At 33.8% G+C, this 20,406-nt stretch overlaps 10 non-coding genes across 10 annotated transcripts; all 10 read left to right on the top strand.

Annotated features, from left to right (window-relative positions):
* The first annotated feature begins 349 nt into the window (after window positions 1-349).
* On the top strand, window positions 350-431 carry trnas-cga (transfer RNA serine (anticodon CGA)). The gene has a single exon. It is a non-coding gene; the product is annotated as a tRNA-Ser (tRNA).
* A 753-nt stretch (window positions 432-1,184) lies between these two features.
* trnas-cga (transfer RNA serine (anticodon CGA)) lies at window positions 1,185-1,271 on the top strand. Its single transcript has one exon. It is a non-coding gene; the product is annotated as a tRNA-Ser (tRNA).
* A 539-nt stretch (window positions 1,272-1,810) lies between these two features.
* Window positions 1,811-1,892, top strand: trnas-cga (transfer RNA serine (anticodon CGA)). The gene has a single exon. It is a non-coding gene; the product is annotated as a tRNA-Ser (tRNA).
* A 615-nt stretch (window positions 1,893-2,507) lies between these two features.
* Window positions 2,508-2,589, top strand: trnas-uga (transfer RNA serine (anticodon UGA)). Its single transcript has one exon. It is a non-coding gene; the product is annotated as a tRNA-Ser (tRNA).
* Window positions 2,590-3,271: 682 nt separating this feature from the next.
* On the top strand, window positions 3,272-3,353 carry trnas-uga (transfer RNA serine (anticodon UGA)). Its single transcript has one exon. It is a non-coding gene; the product is annotated as a tRNA-Ser (tRNA).
* A 681-nt stretch (window positions 3,354-4,034) lies between these two features.
* On the top strand, window positions 4,035-4,116 carry trnas-uga (transfer RNA serine (anticodon UGA)). Its single transcript has one exon. It is a non-coding gene; the product is annotated as a tRNA-Ser (tRNA).
* A 753-nt stretch (window positions 4,117-4,869) lies between these two features.
* trnas-uga (transfer RNA serine (anticodon UGA)) lies at window positions 4,870-4,951 on the top strand. Its single transcript has one exon. It is a non-coding gene; the product is annotated as a tRNA-Ser (tRNA).
* A 1,241-nt stretch (window positions 4,952-6,192) lies between these two features.
* Window positions 6,193-6,274, top strand: trnas-cga (transfer RNA serine (anticodon CGA)). The gene has a single exon. It is a non-coding gene; the product is annotated as a tRNA-Ser (tRNA).
* Window positions 6,275-7,742: 1,468 nt separating this feature from the next.
* Window positions 7,743-7,824, top strand: trnas-cga (transfer RNA serine (anticodon CGA)). Its single transcript has one exon. It is a non-coding gene; the product is annotated as a tRNA-Ser (tRNA).
* Window positions 7,825-8,830: 1,006 nt separating this feature from the next.
* trnas-cga (transfer RNA serine (anticodon CGA)) lies at window positions 8,831-8,913 on the top strand. The gene has a single exon. It is a non-coding gene; the product is annotated as a tRNA-Ser (tRNA).
* Window positions 8,914-20,406: the final 11,493 nt, after the last annotated feature.

The following is a 20,406-nucleotide window of genomic DNA, read 5'->3' as shown; positions in this document are numbered from 1 at the left end:
TCATTATTCAGTATTAGAGACTTAGTATTCTATATTCAGTATTTAGTATTAGAGATTTAGTATTCAGTATTCTATATTCAGTATTTAGTATTAGACATTCAGTATTCAGTACTCTATATTCAGTATTTAGTATTAGAGATTCAGTATTCAGAATTTCTGATTCAGTATTCAGTATTTGAGATTCAGTATTCAATATTAGAGAATCAGTGTTCAGTAGTCTATATTCAGCATTCAGTACTCCATATTCAGTACTATCGATTTAGAATTTAGTATGAGAGATTCAGTAGTCTCTTTTCAGTATTTAGTATTAGAGATTCAGTATTCAGTAAGTAGAGGGTGAGCTGTCAGGGCTGTGATGGCCGAGTGGTTAAGGCGTTGGACTTGAAATCCAATGGGGTTTCCCCGCGCAGGTTCAAATCCTGCTCACAGCGATTCACTATACTAAATATCCAGTGTGTATTACTCACAGCATGACCACATTTACACTTTCCATATGATGACACATTACTGTAGTGATAAGGTAGACTACTGGTAGACAACATATTATGTAGTAACTACAGAACTGAATGTTGAAATTCAGTACTTTAGCATTAGAGACATAATATCCAGGATTTGAGATTACATTTTTAATATTGATGATTAAGTATTTATTATTCAAGATTCTGTATTTAGCATATAAGATTTACTAAGCAGTTGTTTAGATTGGAACATAGTATTAGAGATTTGGTATTCAGGATTGGAGATTCATTTTTCAGTATTAGAGATTCAGTATTCAGTATTTGAGATTCCTTATTCAGTATTAGGAATTCAGTACTCAGTACTTTCAGTAGAGGATGAGCTGTCAGGGCTGTGATGGCCGTGAGTTTCAGTATTCAGTACTCTATATTCAGAATTCAGTATTCTATATTCAGTATTTAGTATTAGACATTCAGTATTCAGTACTCTATATTCAGTATTTAGTATTAGAGATTCAGTATTCAGAATTTCTGATTCAGTATTCAGTATTTGAGATTCAGTATTCAATATTAGAGAATCAGTGTTCAGTAGTCTATTTTCAGCATTCAGTACTCCATATTCAGTACTATCGATTTAGAATTTAGTATGAGAGATTCAGTAGTCTCTTTTTAGTATTAAGTATTAGAGATTCAGTATTCAGTACTCTCAGTAGAGAGTGAGCTAACAGGGCTTTGAAGGCCGAGTGGTTAAGGCGTTGGACTTGAAATCCAATGGGGTTTCCCTGCGCAGGTTCAAATCCTGCTCACAGGGATTCATTATACTAAATATCCAGTGTGTATTACTCACAGCATGACCACATTTACACTTTCCATATGATGACACATTACTGTAGTGATAAGGTAGACTACTGGTAGACAACATATTATGTAGTAACTTCAGAACTGAATGTTGAAATTCAGTACTTTAGCATTAGAGACATAATATCCAGGATTTGAGATTACATTTTTAATATTGAAGATTAAGTATTTATTATTCAAGATTCTGTATTTAGCATATAAGATTTACTAAGCAGTTGTTTAGATTGGAACATAGTATTAGAGATTTGGTATTCAGGATTGGAGATTCATTTTTCAGTATTAGAGATTCAGTATTCAGTATTTGAGATTCCTTATTCAGTATTAGGAATTCAGTACTCAGTACTTTCAGTAGAGGATGAGCTGTCAGGGCTGTGATGGCCGTGAGTTTCAGTATTCAGTACTCTATATTCAGAATTCAGTATTAGAGATTCAGTATTTAGTATTAGAGATTCAGTATTCAGTACTTTCAGAACTTTCAGTAGAGGGTGAGCGTCAGGGCTGTGATGGCCGAGAGGTTAAGGCGTTGGACTCGAAATCCAATGGGGTTTCCCCGCGCAGGTTCGAATCCTGCTCACAGCGAATCATTATACACTGACCCGCCTTCACTAAATATCCAGTGTTAATTACTCACAGCACAACATTTACACTTTCCTTATAAGCACTTACTACTGTAGTGCTAAGATGAACTACTGGTAGACAATATAGTAACTTCAGAATTGAATGTTGAGATTCAGTACTTTAGCATTAGATACATAGTATCCAGGATTTGAGATTGTATTTTCGATATTGAAGATTAAGTGTATATTATTCAAGATTATGTATTTAATAGATACGATTTACTAAGCAGTTGTTTAGATTTGGAATATAGTATTAGTACAGGATTTGAGATTCAGTATTCAGTACTCTATATTCAGTATTCAGTATTAGAGATTCAGTATTCAGTATTAGAGATTCAGTATTCAGTATTAGAGATTCAGTATTCAGTATTCTATATTCAGTATTCAGTATTTGAGATTTAGTATTCAATATTAGAGAATCAGTGTTCAGTAGTCTATATTCAGCATTCAGTAATCTATATTCAGTACTATCGATTTAGAATGTAGTATGAGAGATTCAGTAGTCAGTAGTCTCTTTTCCGTATTCAGTATTAGATATTCAGTATTCAGTACTCTCAGTAGAGAGTGAGCTGTCAGGGCTGTGATGGCCGAGTGGTTAAGGCGTTGGACTTGAAATCCAATGGGGTTTCCCCGCGCAGGTTCAAATCCTGCTCACAGCGAATCATTATACACTGACCCGCCTTCACTAAATATCCAGTGTGTGCTACTCACAGCACAACATTTACACTTTCCATATAAGCACTTACTACTGTAGTGATAAGGTAAACTACTGGTAGACAAAATATTATATAGTAACTTCAAAATTGAATGTTGAGATTCAGTACTTTAGCATTAGATACATAGTATCCAGGATTTGAGATTATATTTTCAATATTGAAGATTAAGTATTTATTATTCAAGATTTGGAATATAGTATTAGTACAGGATTTGAGATAAAGTATTCAGTATTAGAGATTCAGTATTCAGTACTCTATATTCATTATTCAGTATTAGAGATTTAGTATTCAGTATTCTATATTCAGTATTTAGTATTAGAGATTTAGTATTCAGTATTCTATATTCAGTATTTAGTATTAGACATTCAGTATTCAGTACTCTATATTCAGTATTTAGTATTAGAGATTCAGTATTCAGAATTTCTGATTCAGTATTCAGTATTTGAGATTCAGTATTCAATATTAGAGAATCAGTGTTCAGTAGTCTATATTCAGCATTCAGTACTCCATATTCAGTACTATCGATTAGAATGTAGTATGAGATTCAGTAGTCAGTAGTCTCTTTTCAGTATTAAGTATTAGAGATTCAGTGTTCAGTACTCTCAGTAGAGGGTGAGCTGTCAGGGCTGTGATGGCCGAGTGGATAAGGCGTTGGACTTGAAATCCGATGGGGTTTCCCCGCGCAGGTTCAAATCCTGCTCACAGCGATTCATTATACTAAATATCCAGTGTGTATTACTCACAGCATGACCACATTTACACTTTCCATATGACAACACATTACTGTAGTGATAAGGTAGACTACTGGTAGACAACATATTATGTAGTAACTACAGAACTGAATGTTGAAATTCAGTACTTTAGCATTAGAGACATAATATCCAGGATTTGAGATTACATTTTTAATATTGAAGATTAAGTATTTATTATTCAAGATTCTGTATTTAGCATATAAGATTTACTAAGCAGTTGTTTAGATTGGAACATAGTATTAGAGATTTGGTATTCAGGATTGGAGATTCATTTTTCAGTATTAGAGATTTAGTATTCAGTATTCTATATTCAGTATTTAGTATTAGAGATTCAGTATTCAGTACTCTATATTCAGTATTCAGTATTAGAGATTCAGTATTCAGTATTCTATATTCAGTATTTAGTATTAGACATTCAGTGTTCAGTACTCTATATTCAGTATTTAGTTTTAGAGATTCAGTATTCAGAATTTCTGATTTAGTATTCAGTATTTGAGATTCAGTATTCAATATTAGAGAAACAGTGTTCAGTAGTCTATACTCAGCATTCAGTACTCCATATTCAGTGCTATCGATTTAGAATTTAGTATTAGAGATTCAGTATTCAGTACTCTCAGTAGAGGGCAAGCTAACAGGGCTGTGATGGCCGAGTGGTTAAGGCGTTGGACTTGAAATCCAATGGGGTTTCCCCGCGCAGGTTCAAATCCTGCTCACAGCGATTCACTATACTAAATATCCAGTGTGTATTACTCACAGCATGACCACATTTACACTTTCCATATGATGACACATTACTGTAGTGATAAGGTAGACTACTGGTAGACAACATATTATGTAGTAACTACAGAACTGAATGTTGAAATTTAGTACTTTAGCATTAGAGACATAATATCCAGGATTTGAGATTACATTTTTAATATTGATGATTAAGTATTTATTATTCAAGATTCTGTATTTAGCATATAAGATTTACTAAGCAGTTGTTTAGATTGGAACATAGTATTAGAGATTTGGTATTCAGGATTGGAGATTCATTTTTCAGTATTAGAGATTCAGTATTCAGTATTTGAGATTCCTTATTCAGTATTAGGAATTCAGTACTCAGTACTTTCAGTAGAGGATGAGCTGTCAGGGCTGTGATGGCCGTGAGTTTCAGTATTCAGTACTCTATATTCAGAATTCAGTATTCTATATTCAGTATTTAGTATTAGACATTCAGTATTCAGTACTCTATATTCAGTATTTAGTATTAGAGATTCAGTATTCAGAATTTCTGATTCAGTATTCAGTATTTGAGATTCAGTATTCAATATTAGAGAATCAGTGTTCAGTAGTCTATTTTCAGCATTCAGTACTCCATATTCAGTACTATCGATTTAGAATTTAGTATGAGAGATTCAGTAGTCTCTTTTTAGTATTAAGTATTAGAGATTCAGTATTCAGTACTCTCAGTAGAGAGTGAGCTAACAGGGCTTTGAAGGCCGAGTGGTTAAGGCGTTGGACTTGAAATCCAATGGGGTTTCCCCGCGCAGGTTCAAATCCTGCTCACAGCGATTCACTATACTAAATATCCAGTGTGTATTACTCACAGCATGACCACATTTACACTTTCCATATGATGACACATTACTGTAGTGATAAGGTAGACTACTGGTAGACAACATATTATGTAGTAACTTCAGAACTGAATGTTGAAATTCAGTACTTTAGCATTAGAGACATAATATCCAGGATTTGAGATTACATTTTTAATATTGAAGATTAAGTATTTATTATTCAAGATTCTGTATTTAGCATATAAGATTTACTAAGCAGTTGTTTAGATTGGAACATAGTATTAGAGATTTGGTATTCAGGATTGGATTGCCTGCTTCCACTAAATATCCAGTGTGTACTTCTTACAGTAATCTTTGTACAACTCAACAACATTTAAACTTTACATATGAGAACTCACTACTGTAGTGATAAGGTACACTACTGGTAGAAAACCTATTATATACTGTAGTAACGTCAGAATTTAATGTTGAGATTTAGTACTTTAGCATTAGAGACATAGGGTCTGAGAGATTTGAGATTTAGTATTCAGTATTAGAGATTCAGTATTCAGTATTAGAGATTCAGTATTCAGTATTAGAGATTCAGTATTCAGTATTAGAGATTAAGTTTTCAGTATTAGAGATTCAGTATTCAGTATTAAAGATTAAGTTTTCAGTATTAGAGGTTAAGGCGTTGGACTCGAAATCCAATGGGGTTCCCCCGTGCAAGTTCGAATCCTGCTCACAGCGAATCATTATACACTGACCCGCCTCCACTAATTATCCAGTGTGTATTACTCACAGCACAACATTTACACTTACCATACGAGGACTCACTACTGTAGTGATAAGGTAGACTACTGGTATAAAACTTATTATATACTGTAGTAACGTCAGAATTGAATGGTGAGATTCAGTACTTTAGCATTAGAGACATAGCATCTAGGATCTGATATTCATAATTCAAGATTACATTTTCAATGTTGAAGATTAATTATTTATTAATTTCATTATTCAGTATTAGAGATTCAGTATTTAGTATTTGAGATTCAGTATTCAGTATTTGAGATTCAGTATTCAATATTAGAGAATCAGTGTTCAGTAGTCTATATTTAGCATTCAGTACTCTATATTCAGTACTATCGATTTAGAATTTAGTATGAGAGATTCAGTATTCAGTAGTCTATTTTTTAGTATTCAGTATTAGAGATTCAGTATTCAGTACTCTCAGAACTTTCAGTAGAGGGCAAGATGTCAGGGCTGTGATGGCCGAGAGGTTAAGCCGTTGGACTCGAAATCCATTGGGGTTTCCCCGCGCAGGTTCGAATCTTGCTCACAGCGAATCATTATACGCTGACCCGCCTCCACTAAATATCCAGTGTGTATTACTCACAGCATAACCACATTTAAACTTTACATATGAGAACTCACTACTGTAGTGATATGGTACACTACTGGTAGAAAGTCTAGCATTAGAGAAATATTATCCAGGATTTGAGATTATATTTTCAATATTGAAGATTAAGTATTTATTATTCAAGATTTTATATTAAAAGATAACATTTCCGAAGCAGTTGTTTAGATTTTAATTATAGTATTAGAGATTCAGTATTCTGTATTTGAGATTCAGTATTCAGTATAAGACATTCAGTATTCAGTACTAGAGATTCAGTTTTCAGTGTTAGAGATTTAGTATTCAGTATTAGAGATTCAGTATTCAGTATTAGAGATTCAGTTTTCAGTATTAGAGATTTAGTATTCAGTATTAGAGATTCAGAATTCAGTATTAGAGATTCAGTTTTCAGTATTAGAGATTTAGTATTCAGTATTAGAGATTCAGTATTCAGTATTAGAGATTCAGTTTTCAGTATTAGAGATTTACTATTCAGTATTAGAGATTTAGTATTCAGTAGTCTATATTCAGTATTCAGTATTAGAGATTCAATATTCAGTAGAGGGTAAGATGTCAGGGCTGTGATGGCCGTGAGTTTCAATATTCAGTACTCTATATTCAGAATTTAGTAATAGAGATTTAGTATTTGAGATTCAGTATTCAATATTAGAGAATCAGTGTTCAGTAGTCTATATTCTACATTCAGTACTCTATATTCAGTAGTATTGATTTAGAATTTAGTATAAGAGATTCAGTATTCAGTAGTCTATTTTCAGTGTTCAGTATTAGAGATTCAGTATTCAGTACTCTCAGAACTTTCAGTAGAGAATCCTGCTCAAAGCAAATCATTATACACTGACCCGCCTCCACTAAATATCCAGTGTGTATTGCTCACAGCACAACATTTACACCTTACATATGAGGACTCACTACTGTAGCGATAAGGTAGAGTATTGTACCTGCATTTCGGTAAGAGTTCAGTTAAAAAAAACTGTTATATAATTACTTTAGTATTTACTATTGAGATTCAGTACTTTGTATTAGAGATATAGTATTCAGGATTTGAGATTTAGAAGTCAGTATTTGAGATTCAGTGATCAGTACTTTAGATTTAGAAATTAGTATTAGAGATCAGAATGCAGTATTAGAGGTATAGTATTTAGCTGTAGAGATTTAGAATTTGATATTAAAATTTAGTATTTAATCTTTGTTATTCAGTATTAGAGATTTAGTATTCAGTATTAGAGATTTGGTGTTCAGCAGTCTATATTCAGGACTACTGATTTACAATTTAGTATTAGAGATTCAGTGTTCAGTATTAGAGATTCAGTATTCAGTATTCTAAATTCAGTATTCAGTATAAGAAATTCAGTATTCAGTACTCTCAGTACTTTCAGTAGAGGGTTAGCTGTCAGTGCTGTGATGGCCGAGAGGTTAAGGCGTTGGACTCGAAATCCAATGGGGTTTCCCCGCGCAGGTTCGAATCCTGCTCACAGCGAATCATTATACACTGACCCGCCTTCACTAAATATCCAGTGTGTGCTACTCACAGCACAACATTTACACTTTCCTTATAAGCACTTACTACTGTAGTGATAAGGTAGAGTATTGTACCTGAATTTCGTTATGAGTTCTGGTAAAAAAAAACTGCTTAGTACTTTACTTTACTTTAGTATTTACTATTGAGATTCAGTACTTTTTATTAGAGATATAGTATTCAGGATTTGAAATTTAGTAGTCAGTATTTGAGATTTAGTGATCAGTACTTTAGATTTAGAAGTTAGTATTAGAGATTCAGAATTCAGTATTAGAGGTATAGTATTCAGCTTTAAAGATTTAGAATTTAATGTTAAAATTTAAGAATTAATATTCTGTACTACATTTAGTGTTTAGTAATAGAGATTCAATATTTCAAATTCAGTATTAAGTGTTTTAGATTCAGAATGTGGTATTTTTTATATATTGGTTATTCAGTATTAGAGATTCAGTATTCAGTACTATTGATTTAGAATTTGGTATGAGAGATTCAGTATTCAGTAGTCTATATTCAGTATTCAGTATTAGTGATTCAGTATTCAGTATTAGAGATTCTGTTTTCAGTATTAGAGATTCAGTATCAAAATTCAGTTTTTAGTGTTGGTCATTTAGAATCCATTATTTAGTTGTCAGTATTTGCCAACAGGAATTCAATATTTGAGATGCAGTACTTGTATTAACAAATAATGTTTAGTATTCAGTATATACTGTTGGAGATTCATTTTTCACTATTGCAAATTTAGTATGTAATATTCATTTCCCAGTAATTGAGATTCAGTATTCAATACTTTACATTATTAATTTAGTATTAGATATTTGATAATTAACATGTGAGATTCAGTATTGAGTACAATATATTCAGTTTTCAGTATTAGAGATTCAGTACTCAGTAGTCTATTTTCAGTATTCAGTATTAGAGATTCAGTATTCAGTACTCTCAGTACTTTCAGTAGAGGGTAAGCTGTCAGGCCTGTGATGGCCGAGTGGTTAAGGCGTTGGACTCGAAATCCAATGGGGTTTCCCCGCGCAGGTTCAAATCCTGCTCACAGCGCATCATTATACACTGACCTGCCTTCACTATATATTCAGTGTGTACTACTTTCAGTGATCTTTGTAGCTTTATAAAACAATGTTTTAAATACTAAAAAGTAGAAAATAATAACTGAGTTGCTCTGTTTTTAAGGTATTGTACACAAAATTAATTACGGTTTGCCGCTAATGGGAGACGCCACCGGATATCCAGAGTGTATTCTTTAAGAGGGAAATTGCTTACTGAAAATAGACAAATCTAGTCAGTAGATCAAATTATTAACCTAAAGAACATCAGGCTTGAATGCACTGTGTACAATGTTACTAAATGTAAATATAAACAGAATACAATGATTTGCAAAGACCCGTATTTTATTTACAGTAGAACATAAAACACATCAGATGCTAAAAATGAGCCATTTTAATGAAAAACAAAATATTAAAAATGTAAGTGTTACTAATAAAAACTGTTAAAAAAGAGGAATAAATAATATACAAATATAGGCAGAGCATCCCAAACCTGTCAAAAAACTGTGTTTTAAAATTGTGAAACAATTCCAGAAAAACGTTCCTCATCATAAAATAATAAGGACTTTGTATTTCCCACCATTTACAGCCAATAATATCATTAGAAGATTCAGAGAATCTGGAGAAATCCCTGTGTGTAAGGGACAAGGCTGATGGTTAATATTGGATGTTGGTGATCTTCAGGTGCCTCAGGTGGTAAAATGTCTCTCTCATTTAGCACATCTGATGTGTTCTTTTGTTCTATTGTTCTTTTGTTAATAAAAATATGGGTCTATTAGATTTGCAAGCCATTGCATTTTTTATGTAATATATACACAAATGTACAATATATGTAATTGTTTTATGTAATCCTCCAGTCAACAAGTTTTATCTTTTTTGTATTTTTGCAATTAGAAAATGTACATATAACACAGTTCCTACAGGTCTCTGAACTGAAGTGGTTAAGGGAAGGTGTTGACACCCCCACTGTGGGAGTGTGTGTGTTAATGAAACGTTTCAGGTCTATAGTGTGTTTAGACGTGTCGCTCTCTGTTGTTTAGGAAGCTTTAAATTCTCTCAGCCATTAGACTGAGTGTGTGAACTAAACAATAGAAGAATAGAAAGAACTGTCTGGCATTGTTCCCAAAGCCCAGAGGAGAAGGGGGGCGGGGCTAAAGTACGAGAGAGTCGAGGCAGGGCGAGGGAAGGTCAGGGATTTTTCAGAAAGAGCCACATGTTTAACCCTGCAGCAGCTAGTAAAAGAAAATATTCAGAAAAAACAAGCTGCATGCATGCAGTTCATACCTGTTCTATTTGTGCGAATAACTCATCAGTGTTTATATTCTTTACCCTAAGAAACAAATGGTTAGAAATTGTCTATGGAGGAACACCACCAGCCAAGTACTATTGAGATAGATAGGAGTATGTTTAGAACAGTTCTGTTTACACTAGTTAAAAGTAAAAATCCACCCCGGGGTTTTGTTCCAACTGCCTGGGCGGCTCTGCTGCGGCTCAGCCAACAAAACTCAGCCTGGGGTGCATTTTTACTTTCTGGATCTGGACTACCCACCTCTGTGTGTAAGTAACTATAGGTTTAAATAGGATCTCCGGTGGATTTGGTGTTTTACAGAGACTCTAAGACTAGGTCAGTGGCTAAACTGCACTTAGCAGGGCATTATTACACAGGTTATAAAGTAACATCTGACATTGTAAAGACTGTTATTAGTGTAAAAATGTCTTTATTTTAAAATGTTTCTAACTGTTGTCCGTCTCACTGCCTCTTGGTGTCACAGTGCTGTTAGTCAGTCAGAGGTGATATGTTTGCATGTCTGAATATTCCTGAGCAAGAGTTAAAATCCTATCGTTTCTCCCCGCCCCCCACTACTCCTCCACCTAAAGCAGTGTTATGCATGAACACCGGAGCACTGATGCAATGACGCCTTTAATGTGTTTAAGAGCATCAGTTGGAAAGTAGTGAAGAGGTAGAGTTACAGGAATACAGTGAATAGCTCTACGTGAGTAATGTTCTAATCCAGATTATGAGAAGCAAGAACTACTCAATTAAGTAAAGAACAAGAAGACTTTAAGAAGAAATGAAGGTCAGTCAATCTGCAAAGAAGAATTTCAAGAACCTTGAGTGTCCTCAGGTGTAGTCACTGTAAAGACATATTAAAACTATTATAATGGTGAAACTGGCCCTCATCAGGAAAGGAAAAGTGCAGCATTTGTTATCTATTCAGTAAAGGTAGAGCCACTGGTTGTAGGACCTCAATAATGAAATGTTCTGCACTACAGTTCTAAATTACACTACATGCTAGATCATTTCAGGTCAGGTATAGGTACTGCACAGCCCACTCAGCACTGAGTAAAACACAATAAATAAACTTCTAAACTGCTTCTAAACATCGGACCGTTTGAGCACATGACTTTAATGATGTCCAATCGTTTCCAATCACGCTGCGAGGAGATAACGACCGACACGTCAGAGGTGTTCACAGATACATTACACTCAGAGATTGGCAATAAAACGCTGTGATAAGACAACGGCCGCAGTAAATCCATGCTAGACAGTAATTTCATTGTGGAAATTATGATCATAATTACCTTGAACAGATATATATACTGAGATATTATTGTCTGGGTAATGTTCCTGTAGGAGTTAAAAGCATTCCGACTTACCAAAGGTTGTGTTTCCTAGACAAATGGGCCAATAATGCACTATACTGTAAAACAAATCCTAAACTTATACAGTGGCTTCCATATTTTGTAACATTACAACCTCCAACTTAAATATATTTCATTGGAATTTAACGTGAAAGACCAACACAAGGTAGAATACAATTATGAATTGAAAAGAAAATTATGCACGAATCAAAACATTTTTTACAAATAAAAAATAGCCTTAGAGGTTGGTTCAGAGAATATTGGGGAGTAAACAGCATCATGAAGTCCAAATAACACACCAGACAGGACAGGAATAAGGTTGTGGAGAAGTTTAAAACAGGCTTAGGCTATAAAAAGATTTCCCAAGCTTTGAACATCTCACAGAGCACTGTTCAATCCATTATCCGGAGATGGAAAGAGTATAACACAACTGTAAACCTACCAAGACAAGGCCGTCCACCTAAACTTACAGGCCGAACAAGGAGAGCACTGATCAGATATACAGCCAAGAGGCCCATGGTGACTCTGGATGAAATGCAGAGATCCACACCTCATTGTAGCCCTAAACATACAGCCAGAGCTACAGCAGAATGGTCTAAAACCAAACATATTCATGTCCAGACCTAAAACTAATCAAGAACTTGTGGCAAGATCTAAAAACTGTTGTTCACAAATGCTGTTCATCCAATCTGAGTGAGCTTAAGCTGATTTGCAAAGAAGAATGGATCAAAATTTCAGTCACTAGATGTGCAAAGCTGGTGGAGACATACCCTAAAAGACTTGCAGCTGTAATTGCAACAAAAGGAGGTTCCACGAAGTGTTGACTTTTGTCCACGAAGTACTTTTGCACACCGCACTTTTCAGTTTTTCATTTGTAAAAAGTGTTTTGAATCGTGCATAATTTTATTTCGACTTTACAATTGTATACCACTTTGTGTCGGTAATGTTACAAAATATGGATAAGTTCAAAGGGTATGAATACTTTTGCAAACCACTTTAGCAGCTTCACATTTTTTCCATTTTCACACCTTAAATGCAACACAAACTTAAATGTATTTTATTGAGATTTTAAAAAGATTTCAATTAAAATAATTCATTTTATATTAATGGTTTAATGTTTTTTAAATATTCTCATCCAATAAAAATCTGAAAAAATGAGATGTGCAAAAGTATTCATGCACCTTTACTGTGAAACCTAAACCCCTAAGTATAATTCAGAAGAAGTCTTAATTAATTAGTTAATAAATCTAATACAGCTGAGTTTCAGTAATTTAGTCAGCTGTTCTGTGAAGGCCTCAGTGGTTTGTTAGTAAACAATAGTGAACAGGCAGCATCATGATGAGATCAAGAAACTCACCAGACAGGTCAGAGATAAAGTTGTAGAGAAGAATTCTACTGTAACTGTAAACCTACTCATGGCCATGGTTTACCCAAACTGACAGATCCAGCAAGGAGAGCACTGGTGAGACAAGCAGCCAAGAGGCCCATGGTCACTCTGGAGGAGCTGCAGAGATCCACAGGTGACTCTACTAAGTTTTGATTTAGGGGGGCTTATCACACCTTTCAGATTTTTTATTTGATTAAAATAAAATTAAAAAAAACATTGTGGACCTCCGAGTGGTCCAGCAGGCTAAGTGCTACCACTATTATCAGGAGATTGTCGGTTCAAATCCTGGTCATGCAGCTTGCCGTCAGCTGCCAGAGCCCTGAGAGAGCACAGTCACCTGCACATCACGCCACACCCCCCCCCCCCCCCCACACTCCAGCAAGAACATAGCAGATGTATGTAGTCTAGTATGAAGATGATCCGTGCAGAGACTCAAGAGAACTCCAGACAAACTCCAGTCCAACTAAATTTCTTTAATATATTTACATTCTACTAAAATACATTCATTTACAATCAGCATATATGCAGCTGAAACAGGGAACATCCTAGTGCAAAATCCCAAATTATATTATTATTATTTTAATATTTTAACATTATAGTCATTGTGGCTTTTAGAAAAATGTGTTTTGGGTGGGGGGGGGGGGTAGTGGTGCACTATAGGACTCAAGTTTTTGTTCTTAATGGATTTATTTTTTCTCCTTACATTACTTTAACTTTTATACTTTAAGTAGTTTTAAAAACCTGTATTTTTTAAACACTTTTACTTAAAGAGTAAAAAGCTTGAGTTGACACTTCTTCAACTTCTACAGAAGTATTTTATTAAACCCTAGTATATACAGCTCTGCAAAAAATGAAGAGACCACTTCAGTTTCTGAATCAGTTTCTCTGATTTTGCTATTTATAGGTTTATGTTTGAGCAAAATGATTTTTGTTGGTTTTTTTTATAAACTCCAGACAACATTTCTTCCCAATTCCACAAAAAATATTGTTATGTAGAGCATTTTTTTACAGAAAATGAGAAATGGCTGAAATAACATAAAGGATGCAGAGCTTTCAGACCTCAAATAATGCAAAGAAATCAACAAGTTCATATTCATAAAGTTTTAAGAGTTCAGAAATCAATATTTGGTGGAATAACCCTGTTTTATAATGCATCTTGGCATGTTCTCCTCCACCAGTCTTACACACTGCTTTTGGATAACTTTATGCTGCTTTACTCCTGGTGCAAAAATTCAAGAAGTTCAGTTTGGTTTGATGGCTTCTGATCATCCATCTTCCTCTTGATTATATTCCAGAGGTTTTTAATTTGGTCAAATTAAAGAAACTCATCATTTCCTTAAACAGTAGTAGTTTTAGTAGTTAGTGTGAGGAGCAGGAAGAGACCCTCTAAGGTCTTTGTCCAACTCCATCTCATTTCCTAAAGCAAGCAGGGACAAGATAATGCTGAGCGATGATCCAGGGGAGAGTGGGGTGAGAGTAATTAGGCCGTGCTCTGTGTGATAGTGAGTGATAGTGAGGTGATAGTGAGGTGAGGAGGTATAAACTGAGATTATCTGCTGCTACACAATGAGGCCGTTGTGCGAGTTGGGCCGTAAAGAGGCCGGCTGCTGAAGGGCTCATTAAAGTGCTGTAAAGCTCACGCCGGCGGCGGCGGCTCTCTGAAAGGGGGTTTGTTACCTGCGTGGAAAAGACAAACAGGTGAGCACTCCCAGGCTGAAGCAGGGGGGAGGGGGAGAGCCTTAAGGAAGACATCAGGATTTGGGAAACGGCTGCTTTGAAGTCGTCCGATCTGTAGTGTTGATTGCTTTCTGATATTTTTATACAGCGCTGGTTGTCATAACAAATCAAGACACAATGCCGTGAGATAATAAAAGCCCAAAATGTGATCTGAACCCACTGAGGTTAAGGTTACCATTGTTTCTTACATTAAATTTGACTTATTTTGATATTCTTTTATTTATTTCATTACAGTTAGTTCCGACCGTGCACTATGATTGGCTGCGAGGTGTTCTACGAGTGCCGTTATCAGCCGGTAATGGCACTGTAACCAAGGCTCTCCATGTATTACTCCGCCACATACAGGCAACATTGCAGCGATGCAGCGCTTACAAGCCAAACAGCGCAGCTACAAACAAACAGAGCAGCAATGAAACTATTTTAACTGGCTGAGTGTTTATAACCAAACAGATCCTATTTTCTCCTCCTCTTTAACTCTTTAAATCTTGCAATAAACAGTGATAATGAACTGGGGTATAATATATGCAATAATACACTCGTAGTATTAGTGAATATAGTAACTCTGTATTGTAGTAGAGAAGTGGGCGGAGCTTCTTCTGGTCATGGTGAACATAATAAGGCTTTCTTTGAGAAACATTGTTTTTCAACATTTCAATCATTTTCTCAAACATTTTAAAAACTGAAAATGAGAGATTAGTTTGCATTGAAACAACAGTATGAATTCGAAGCACTCATTGTTGTTAACACACACACACACACACACACACACACACTCCCTGGCCGTTAAGCATTAGTTAATGAGTGACGGCTGTTGAGAGTGTGAGAAACTTGAATAAATTACTTTTATCTCCATAACGAGGTGACATTAATTAGGGTCCCAAGGTTCGGCCGGAGAAGCAGGTAATCTATCACTGTGCTGTGGGAGTGTGGGAATCGCTGTAATTTGCTGAAAGGCCCGAGCGCTGATTCTTTACTCTGTTTAAAAGCAGCTGTGCAGATCATCATTCACCAAAACTGACCTGTTTCATATTTTCAGTTTGATTAAGTTCAATTCAGTTTAGTTCAGATTAAGTTCAGTTTAACATATAGAGCTCTGGAAAAAATAAGAGAGCACTTAACATCTATGAGTTTCTTTGATTTCACCAAATTAAAAACCTCTGGAATATAATCAAGAGGAAGATGGATGATCACAAGCCATCAAACCACCAAACTGAACTGCTTGAATTTTTGCACCAGGAGTAAAGCAGCATAAAGTTATCCAAAAGCAGTGTGTAAGACTGGTGGAGGAGAACATGATGCCAAGATGCATGAAAACTGTGATTAAAAACCAATCAGGGTTATTCCACCAAATATTGATTTCTGAACTCTTAAAACTTTATAAAATATGAACTTGTTGTTTTCTTTGCATTATTTGAGGTCTAAAAGCTCTGTATATTTTTTGTTATTTCAGCCATTTCTCATTTTCTGCAAATAAATGCTCTAAATGATGATATTTTTTATTTGGAATTTGGGAGAAATGTTGTCCGTGGTTTATAGGATAAAACAACAATGTTCATTTTACTCAAACACAATCAGAGAAACTGATTCAGAAACTGAAAGGGTCATTGAAGTGGTTAATTTTTTTTGTTCGGTTTGCATGTTTATATTATGTTTGATTTGATTTGAGTTCAGCTCAGTTCATTTTTTATATGATTGATTTGGTTTAGTTTAAATTAGTTGAATTAAATTTAAATGAGTTCAGATTACTTTAGTTTTGTTTGATTCAGTTCACTTCAAAATAGCTCAGCTCAATTTGATGTTTGAATTCATATCAATCCAGTTCAGTTGGATTAATTTTAATTTATTTAGGTTGAATTGATTCAATCTGAATCAGTTACTTTCAGTTTAGATTTGTCCAGTTTGATTTCTTTTTGCTCAAGTTAGCTTAACTTAACTCAATTCAGATCAGCTCAGGTTGACTCAGTCAATGTCAGTTCAGCTCAGTTCGGTTTGACAGTTCATTTCAGTGTAGTTTAGTTCATTTCAGTTTAGTTCTGTTTCATTTAGGTCATTTTATTCTTTTTGATTCGGTTCATTTAAGTTCAGTTTGATTCAGACAAATAATTTCAATTCAGTTTGATTCAGATACATAATTTCAATTCAGTTTGATTCAGATACATTATTTCAATTCAGTTATTTTCAAGTTATTTTCAGTTTAGTTTGATTCAGTTTGATTCCGTTAACTTCAGTTCAGCTCGGTTCAGTTTTGTTCAGATTCATTTAGATAATTTCAGTTCAACTCAATTCAGTTTGATTCAGTTTGATTTTGATAATTTCGGTTCAAATCAGTTCAGTTTTATTCAGGCAAAATTATTTCAGCTCAGTTCAATTTCATGTTTTTTAATTCAGATCCTCTCAGGTCGTTTTGATTTGTTTATCTCTGTTCACATATGATTCAGTTCATTTCAGTTTATCTCTGTTGAGACTGGATTCAGTTGGTGGTGGATGAGTGCAGGTGTTGGGGAGCTGAGCAGGATGGTGGTGAGGGATGAGGTGGTGCTGGTCGGGTGGTGTTAGATCAGTGCTGAGCTGTGATAATGGTTGGAAAATACGCCGGTAATGAGCGATAAGTCCTCTAATGTTCTGTAAACTCGGCCAGCGGTAAAGTTTACAGCCCAGAATTTACTGATAAACTCTGGCTTTGAAGTTCAGCGCCAGATCCTGATTATGATCCAGTTCACCAACAGTCCGACATAAACTCATACCTCCTTCAGTAACTGCAGGTTCAGACCCTGATACAGCTGAACATCCCGCAGCACTACCACCACCATGTTCAAAAGCTGGTATTATGCAGCAGTGTGAAGTCAAGGATTTATACCAGATACATTGATCATGCATAACATTTTTCTACTCTCATTATTTTTTATAATTATGTTTATGTTTAGCGTTTATTTGTGATTTATAATAAATCTTGTTTACCTGACCTCAGTGTTGTAGGCTATAAAAGCAAGTTACCACCTTCTCTCCTGCTTAAAATGAGTTAATGACTATATATTGGCTAAATGTTATAAAGACCAGTCATGATCATGGTCTAATACAGAATGATGCATCATAAATTGTAATTGTTAAAATGTAAGTTACAATATAAAGACTTTATTTTTATATTTGCGAAATAATTCTGTTTCAGTTTAATTGGATGAAGAAATATAATTAATTTAGCATAGAAAAAAAAAAAAAATAAAATATATATATATATATATATATATATATATATATATATATATATATATATATATATATATATATATATATTTCAGCTGGATAGGCTCCAGAGTTTTGTATAATTAAAAACAAATAATTGAGATACAGTTCAGTTGTGTGAAATTAATATTAACATAATGTATCCATCATTAAATTTAATTCATTTTAAGATTTTTATTTTTACTTATTTTACTAACTGATTTATGCAGGTGATTTGCATACTGAATAATAACAATTGAATGTTTGATGAGGTTCCTTTAGTCTAATATTGGTGTGTGTGTGTGTGTGTGTTTGTGTGTGTGTATCTGTGTAAGAGCTGCACGCGCTGATTTCCCCTGAGCAAAATTAGCATTATATCATCAGAGTGGACAGAAGGTACCACCTCTCCAATCTGCGCGCGCCCGCAAGTGTGTGTGTGTGTGTCTGTGTGTGTGTGTGTGTGTGAGCGCGCGCGCTTATGTAAATGTATATGTGTGTGTGTGCGTGTGTGTTTATTTAAATAAATTTTTTTTTTTTTGTTAATTTATTTACTTAATTTCACTCATACAAAGATAATCTGATATTCCGTTATAGAATGTATAAACGGATAAGTATAAGTATTCAAAAGTATATAAATAAGTATTTAAAATTAGATATTATATCTATTCACACAGGTTACAGAATTCATACATTGTTCTGATCGGGTTGTATTATATCGTATTTATTTGCTAATTTATTCAAAATCGATATACAAAATTATATTTCTAAATTTCCATGGTTTCTAGACACTCTAAACATTTTTTGTTGAATATTTACAAATTATGCATTTAGTTGATTATTTATTTTGTTATTTTACACTTATGTTTATTCGTTTTAATAACTATGTGTTTGTTTATGTATTTTATTATTTATTCATCTTCTTTATTCATTTGTTTATTTAATCAACACCAAATAGACTGTTATGGCTTATTTCCCATGGTTTATTTATGTATGTATTTGGCTTACATCTTTAATTTCTAATATGGAAATTATTTCGTTTTGTTTTAGCGGCATTTATTTAATTACTTACTGCATTTATTTATCTCACTCATTTATTTAGTTTCTGTTTTAGAGCTGATGTTTGGTTCTTGGGGCTCTGATATTTACTTAAGATTTTTTTGTATGATGAATTAGACATCACACTCCTATATTCTGTTGTTATTATCAATCGTTTTTAATGTATCCTCGTTATGTGATCATTTAATTCTTAGCAGTTATATGCTTAAAAAATGAAAAATGTTAAAACACAGAAGGCGTGTCTTTGGGCAACATTGTGCAGGTAAACCACTTTTATTAGATTAATTAATCAAGATAAAGCAGTGTTTCTCATTTCCTCATAAAAATACAAATCATTAGATTAGAGGGTTAATTTTACGTTAGTGTTAAATCGACACTGTTAGTGATACATTAACACGGCAATTAGCGATAATTTAACTAAATAAAGTGTTGATTTAAAACCATTAAAATTATGTAAATAAAATTCAGTAGTTGATTATTAGACTGTGAAGGAGTGTCTAATTTATTTACAGTGACGTCATTAGCGGTACATTAACTTTGTGCTAAAACGTACATAGTATACATGCGTGCGCGCGGAGCGGATTTAAGAGCGCGTGACCGGCGGTAACCTGCGCCCGCGAGAACCCGACACAAACACACATACACACACACACACTCAAACACACACATACGCTCACGGGCGCGCGCTTTTATTACATTAAACACACACTCAACACACTAACACACTAAACAACGGCAGATGATTAACGGTCAGTAAATGATCTTTGGGTTGGATTATATTAATCAAACGCCTCAATCAATCACTGTTCACTTCAGACTTTCAGAATAAATTCATTTTTTTAACGAAATATTTTTATATATACTATAAATACTATAAAAATATATGTATTTCTATTATGAAACATGGCGTTTTTTAAGACTTTCATTTTTTATTAATATTTAAAATATTTTGCCTTGTTTTACAAACCTACAACTTTGCATTATAAGCTATTTTAACACTGGTTAATTTGTATTATTATATTATTATATTTTCTATTAGTTTTATTTTTTAATTTTGTATTATTGTGCTTAAATTTTTCTTTCTTGATACCATTCTTACTTTTAAAATACAATTATTCGTACTCTAATTTATTTATTAGCTTTTTTAATTATATCCAATTATTTGACTAAGCAATTTATTAAGAATTTGTACACTTCTATTAATGTTTTAGTAATCTTATTGTTGTTGTTAATGTCTTATTATGTTTTTTTTTGTTTGTTTATTATATAAAAAATTTAACTCAACCAGGTTATAATGGCTGTTTTTATGGCATTGATTAAGCAAGAAAAAAAAATTACATTAAAAAAAACAACATAATCTTTTTGTTTGTTTGTTTGTTGTCTTGTTGTTTACTATTATTAATAGCCTAAATCATATTAATAACTATTAACATTTTATTATTATTA

The sequence above is a fragment of the Astyanax mexicanus genome, unplaced genomic scaffold, assembly GCF_023375975.1.
Source record: "Astyanax mexicanus isolate ESR-SI-001 unplaced genomic scaffold, AstMex3_surface scaffold_33, whole genome shotgun sequence".
Taxonomy (NCBI): Eukaryota; Metazoa; Chordata; class Actinopteri; order Characiformes; family Acestrorhamphidae; genus Astyanax; species Astyanax mexicanus.
The sequence above is the reverse complement of the archived record's forward strand: the minus strand, read 5'-3'. Positions and strand labels throughout refer to the sequence as shown.